The sequence below is a fragment of the Magnolia sinica genome, chromosome 19 (genome assembly GCF_029962835.1).
Source record: "Magnolia sinica isolate HGM2019 chromosome 19, MsV1, whole genome shotgun sequence".
NCBI classification, from domain to species: domain Eukaryota; kingdom Viridiplantae; phylum Streptophyta; class Magnoliopsida; order Magnoliales; family Magnoliaceae; genus Magnolia; species Magnolia sinica.
The window spans coordinates 18186171-18192329 of record NC_080591.1 but is presented as its reverse complement, the minus strand read 5'-3'; the positions used below and the strand labels follow the sequence as shown (position 1 = coordinate 18192329).

At 41.9% G+C, this 6159-nt stretch overlaps 1 non-coding gene across 1 annotated transcript; it reads left to right on the top strand.

Annotated features, from left to right (window-relative positions):
- Positions 1-1761: 1761 nt before the first annotated feature.
- On the top strand, positions 1762-1868 carry LOC131235761 (small nucleolar RNA R71). The gene has a single exon (XR_009166283.1). It is a non-coding gene; the product is annotated as a small nucleolar RNA R71 (small nucleolar RNA).
- Positions 1869-6159: the final 4291 nt, after the last annotated feature.

Here is a 6159-nt window from a genome sequence, read left to right as displayed (position 1 = left end):
ATTCTTCAAATTGTGGCCTCCACCGGTTAACTTCAAGTACCGGTGCAGTATCAAGCAAGGCACACGTCTCCCTAATCATGTCATCATCAAAATCATGGGAGTGGGCCAGGCACGTCTCCAGATGGTCGGAGGATAAGGTTAGAGGTGTCGTATCTTCCACGAAAGAGTCAATCATGTTAATGTCGTGGAAATCGTCATCATCCTCTATGTTGCTGCCATTATTGAAAAAAATGTTTGACTCCAATGTCAAATTTCCAAAAAACATAGTCATGATACCATTCCTACAATTGATAATTGCATTTGACGTGGCAAGGAATGGGCGACCAAGAATGACGGGAATCTGAGTGCTCATGTTATTGATGGGTTCGGTGTCCAGGATGATAAAATCTACAGGGTAGTAAAATCTATCGACCTGGACTAACACATCCTCAATTATCCCTCTTGGTACACGAACAGAGCGATCAGCAAGTTGTAGTGTGGTTAGGGTGGGTTTTAATTCACCCAAACCTAACTGTTTGTATACCGAGTAGGGAATCAAATTGACGCTCGCTCCTAAGTCAAGAAGTGCGTGATCAATTCGATGGTTCCCGATTACACATGATATGGTTGGGCTACCGGGATCCTTGAATTTCTGCGGCACGTCTTGCTTCAGGATGGCACTCACTTTTTCAGTCAAGAATATTTTCTTTTGAATAATTTTCTGTCTTTTGGTCGTGCATAAGTCTTTCAGGAATTTGGCATATGAAGGTATCTGTTTAACGACATCAAGTAGAGGAATGTTGACTTTCACCTGTTCAACACCTCTAGGATATCCTGAGAGTTAGAGAGAGGTTTTGGTGAAACCAACCGTTGGAGGAATGGAGCAACTGGCTTCTCTAGAAGTTCCGGTTCTACTTTTTGTGGGGCATCAATGGATCCATCATTGTTGTCCTCTTCTGGTTCTTGAGGCTTTTCGGGCCTAACCGGAAGAGTTTTATCAATGATCTTCCCACTCCTAAGAGTGGTGATGGATTTAGCATGCCCCATTTGATTTGAAGAGCTGGGATCATTACTCTCGTACTGCGGTTTAGGATTGGGGAGAGGTTGTGCAGGAAGCATCCCCTTTTCTATAACCGTCATACGAGAGTCTATCTTTTGCATAAAATCTGTAATTCCCCGCATTGCCTGAGCCAGCTCTTGTATGGGATTTTGAACCGGTTCCTCTTGAGGTTTCACTTGATTTGGATTTTGATTGAAGAAACCTGGAGGAGTAGCCGTCTGTCCATTCCTCCAACTAAAGTTTGGATGATTTTTCCAGCCAGGGTTGTATGTATTGGAGTTAGGTCCAATAAAAGGTCTTTGATAATTATTTACGGCATTGGCTTGTTCATTCAACACTCCTCGAAAGGCAGGTATTGTAGGACAGTTTTCAGTTGTGTGAATGTTGCAATCACAGATGCCACAAATAATTTCATTGACCTTATCCCTCTTTCCTTCCATGGCCTCAACTTTCCTTATGAGCGTAGTCACTTTACACTTGAGATCATCCTCTTCTTTCAAGAGATATCATCCACCTTTCTCCTTTAATTGAGTCGGCCTAGACGTGGTGTTCGCCATTGGGTAATAGTCCCATGATTGTATTTTTTCAGCGAGACTATCGAGGTAATCCCATACCTCGTCAACATCTTTGTTAATGAACTCTCCATTACACATTGTCTCCACCATTTGGCGCATGGAAGATGTCAGTCCATCATAGAAAAAATTTGTATGCGCCACGTTTCAAATCCGTGTTGTGGGCATGAACTGACCAAATCTTTGAACATTTCCCAACATTGGAAGAATGTTTCATCTTCCTTTTGGGCAAAGTTTATGATTGCTTTTCTGAGGGTAATCGTTTTATGATGTGGGAAGAATTTTTTTATGAATTCCCTCTGCATGTCGTTCCATGTGCCAATGGATCTAGGACGCAGTGAATGTAACCACGTCTTAGCTTTCTCTTTTAAGGAAAAGGGAAAGAGTTTCAGCCTAATTGTATCCTCAGATACATTAGGAAAACATAATATAGCTATAATCTCATCGAACTCTTTCAAGTGCAAATATGGACTCTCTGATTCAAGTCCATGGAATTTGGGAAGGAGTTGGATAACTCCTGGCTTGATGTCCATTTGTCCTGTGTTTTCAGAAAAAATCATACATGAGGGCATACTCACTCCCGCCGGTTGTAGATAATCTCGTAAAGTACGAGGCGGGGGTGCCTGTTGCACCTCATTCTCATCTTGGGTATCCTCTACCCTAGGTGGAGGTAGAGGAGGTTGGTCTTCAGCCATAACTTCAGTTAACTCAGGGGATTTCGAGCGGTGTCTAGTCCTGCGATGGATAGTCAACCCCTCAACCAATCCTCCTTCAGTCAAGAGACGTCGAGTGTCGTCACGGGCCCACTTGGGTATGAAAACACTCGCAGCCCTCAAAAAATCTAATCCTAAGAAAGGAAAAGAAAATCTAGAAAGAAAGAGAGAGTTGGAAAGAAATTACCAAATTGGAGTCCTGAGTTAAAACCTGCAAAATAAAATAAAATAAAATAAGTTAGATTCTAAAAGAAGAGGAACAATCCTTTAAAGTAAAGGTAGAAGTAAACTAATTTCTAAAAGAAAGTGGAAACTTCTAAAATTAATTAGGAAAGTCCTAAACTAGAAAGTAAATTACTAAAAGAGAACTGAAAAATAGAAAGTAGAGAAAGAGCTTACCGAATTAGAAATTTCTATTTTAAAAGCCTACAAAATAGGAAGGTTAGTTTCTAAACAAAAATTCTAAAAATAAATTAGGAAACAAATTAGATTCTAAGAGAGTTAGAATTAGAGAGTTACTAAAATAAAAATAGAAAGTTAATTTCTAAAAAGGGAAAGAAATAACCTAATTTCTAAAAATAAATTATTTCCTACAGAAGGGAGGGTACTAGAATTAGAAAATTTCTAAAATTTAAACCCTAATTCTTAAAAATAGGAAAAAGTAGAGAGATTAGGAAGGAATTACCAATTGAGAAACTTATGTCAAGATCCTATAAAACAGGAAAAAAAAAAGTTAGTTTTGAACTCAAACAAAAGTAAATAAAAACTAAGGTTAGTAAAATCCTAATCTTAAACTAATCCTAAAACCAATTAATTTCAGAGAATCGTAACCGTCAGTCCCCGGCAACGGCGCCAAAAACTTGTTCACTCCCCAAGTATAGGGTTGTGATGTAGTAATAAACTCGGTAAGACCGAGGTCGAATCCACAGGAACTGATACCTGTACGTTATCTGAAACCAAGTAGAAATAAAACTAGACTAAGATGTGATCTAAACCAAATAGAATTTAAGAAATAATTGAGGAATAATTATCTAAAACTTTAAGGAATTCAGAGGAAGGAAACTAGGGATTCAGAGGATCCACTTGTAGGGATCAGGGAGATCTTATGCCTGCATTCAGATTTATGGAAATCAAACTGACTTGATCTGGTTTTCAAGAGATGAGAGGTATATGAATTAGAATGGATTCCATCATCTAACCATGCCCAGGAGACAAAGCAAACAACAGGATTAAACTAATTACCAACCAATCAACAATTTATGAAGATCAGGAAGGTACTGTCATCCTACCATGCCCAGGAGACGATGGTGAACAACAGGGCCTCCTGACGTCATAAACATCAAAAGAGAAAAAGAGATATTCAAAACCATTGCAAACCCATTGTAATTTCAGTCACAACAGACCATTAAAGACTGAGAAAATATTCTTTTAATAATCAACTCAAAACCAAGCTCAGTTCATAAATTTAAATGAAAAGCAGGAAATAATGTCTCCCATCTTGCTACAGGCTTCACCTCTTAGCCCTAGCTAAGAGGATTAGCTACACATGAATGGGCTGATTAAAACAGCAAAATAAAATAAAACAGGGAAAGAAAAGAACAAGAAGGAAAGAGAGAAAAAGAACCGCTTTACGCTTCTGGTTCCTTTCTTCCTTCAATGCTAAGCCCCCACCCTGCTTGACTTCCTCTCTCACGTTCCTCCTCCAGCCTGCTCGTCCACTCCTGACGTGCAGCAGCAGCAAAGAAAACTCCCTGACGTGAAGAACTCCCTGACGTGCAGCCCTTTTCCCCCACCAAAAATCCCTCCCTGGCCGTCCTCCCTTCTCTCCTTTTATCCTTCCTTCTCACCTCCCTGCTGTGGAGTCCTGGCAGGACTCGGCTGCGGAAGCTGGAGACTCCTGTATGTAGAGCCCGTCCTGCCTTTCGCAGGCTGTTTGTAACAGGACCGGGCTCTGAATCACGCAACAAAGAGGCTTCCTGCGTAAGAATGATTGGTGAGGCCCACTTTATCTATCATTTGAGAGATCCATGCCGTCCAACAGCTTCTCCTCAGAATTTCGACCGAACATGGTCTGTTTTGATCCTCTGTTGACGCTGCCCATGGAAGAATTCCTGTTGTAACGGTATTCGAATGGTCCTTTTGTGATCGTTGTAGCGGACATGTATGCGTGTATGGCTGAAAACGGTCAGCATGGTTCTGACAATATTGAGTCCCTCTACATGATGGATGGCTCGGATTGATGATTTGGTCCGTGATGATGGCCCACTACGATCATCCGCAGCCTCTATTACGCAGACAGAAACAGAGCCGCGGACGTTGTTTAGTCGGTGGTGACTGTGGCCACACTAGAATTCCAATGTCGAATCCACTCCGTCTATTGTCTTCAGGACGAAAAACCGTCTGGGATTGCTTGGTTTTCGATCCAAAGTGCGGTATCTCATGAGAGCGTAACCCAGCCGTCCATCCTGCGTTTAAACAGAGATCTATGCATATGTCTATGCATGGGACCAGACGGACAGCTAGGAGTCGGTCTTGGCTGTGTCCTGAGTCCGGTGAACGGTTCGGATCATCGATCCATATAACGAGTGGGGCCCATTAGCGAAAAACGGACGGACAGCGTAAGACGCTGTCCGTTCTTGCGCAGAAGAGAGAGGGAGACGGTCTTCGGCTGGTTTGACCAGACCGGCTGGTCCGGTGCGGCTCATGTGCGAGTGCACTAAATGCACGTTCACCTTGTCAGGAGTCCGTGATAATGGATCTCGAAAATCCGCTCCGTTCATCCGTCTTGTCTCCTCAAATAATGGGTTGAGACCAAATGTTAAGCATATCCAGATCTCAGGTGGGCCCAAAATCAATGGTTTATGGGCTGATCTAAGCGTTGGGCCACTTCCAGAGGGATCCAATGGTTGAAATTTGACGTGTACGGTTACTTTATGGTCCTCAGGCCACGTATGAAGTCTTGAACTGATCAGATGGTAGGAACCCTATGATCTTGCATTCTAGACACTTTTCAGGCCACTTGAGCTTCAGTTTCTCGATTTTCACGGACCCCTGGTGTATAATTCCGTCGCTCTTGGTCTCCTAGAGTCCGTTCCTTGCCTTGGTGCTTCTGGAGCGTCAAATCCATGCATTTACCACCCTTTTTTCAGTCCAGGCTCTTAAACACACCCTGCATTACAAACACGATTAAATCAGGTCTTTAAACAATACTATGTTTGTAAATCCAGGTAACAACTGGGTCTGATATGCAATATTCGACCCTCAACATCTATAGCGTAGAACTTAAATTGTAATTCGAGACTATCTATATCGTAGAATAAGAGGGATGATTAGATATATATGCTCCAGTAATGGTTAAGTGTACCTCTAGCCTAGACCGTTCATCCTCGACTTTGTGGAGGTCATATATCTTGTGGACCGTCAGATCTTAAAGGCCCACTCTTCCGCATAGACTTTCACTAGCAATAAGACTGATGATGAATAAGTGATGATGCCAGTGAGGAGAGGAATGGGATGGAGAAGACAACAGAGACGAGACTCAGATCAGAGGCTCTCTCTAATGTCATGTAAAATAATGGAGATGCATATATTTTTCAATAAATAGAATGAATACAATTATATGGTATTTATAGCCTCTAAAGCATTGTCTAGGACTCAAGGTATTCAATAATGGTAGTGGTGACCGTAATAGCCAGCCTTATGGTCGTCATGTTATGGACCATAATGGCAGTTATGTGGTTGATGTCTTAAATTTTTCAGCAACAAGGCGATTGAGAGCTGTTCAATGCCAACGACAGCTACTCAATGCCATCAAGAGTTGTTCGATACCATCGAC